This window comes from Octodon degus, unplaced genomic scaffold (genome assembly GCF_000260255.1).
Source record: "Octodon degus isolate 3935 unplaced genomic scaffold, OctDeg1.0 scaffold00123, whole genome shotgun sequence".
In the NCBI taxonomy this organism is placed as follows: domain Eukaryota; kingdom Metazoa; phylum Chordata; class Mammalia; order Rodentia; family Octodontidae; genus Octodon; species Octodon degus.
Genome location: NW_004524699.1, coordinates 7,105,968 through 7,106,558, shown reverse-complemented (window position 1 = coordinate 7,106,558; position 591 = coordinate 7,105,968). Strand labels below are relative to the sequence as shown.

The 591-nt window shown below is 48.4% G+C and overlaps 1 protein-coding gene across 2 annotated transcripts in view; it reads right to left on the bottom strand.

Annotated features, from left to right (window-relative positions):
- Trub2 (TruB pseudouridine synthase family member 2) overlaps positions 1 to 591 on the bottom strand; it is a 9,942-nt gene that overhangs the window by 8,321 nt on the left and 1,030 nt on the right. The gene's annotated exons all lie outside the window — the stretch shown is intronic.

Below are 591 nucleotides of genomic sequence, written 5' to 3'. Positions count from 1 at the left end.
GGTACAGGGTCACCAGGCCCAGTTTTCATGGCTGGTACAGTGCACTCAGGCTCCAGGGCTGGCGTGGCATGCGGTAATGGGGATCAAACCCGGGTCCTTGCATTTGCCAGGCAAGTGCTTAGACTGCTGAGCTATCTCCCCAGCCCTGTTTTGCTTTTTTAAAAGATAGAGCACTATACTGCTGATGTTGGCCTCGAACTCCTAAGCTCCAGCCTTCCAAGTAGCTGAGACCACAGGTACACAACCAGCTTTTTGTAACTGGTTTCCACTACAATCACAAATAAAGTTTTATTGAAACACAGCCAGGCTCATTGTTTTCCCTATTGCTTACAGCTATTTTACACTACAGTGGCAGAGATAAGTAGCTAAACAGAAATCACCTGGCCTGCAAGGCTTAAATCAGAATCTGGCCAGATGTGATGGCACGTACCCAGAATCCCAGCACTAGGAAGCTGAGGCAAGAGGATCATCATGAGTTTGAGGCCAGCCTAGGCTACAGAGTGAGTTCAAAGGCAGCCTGGAATGCATAGCAAGACCCTGTCTCAAAAAAGCTAAATATAAGCACAAGGGCCTGAGTTCAACCCCCAGTTC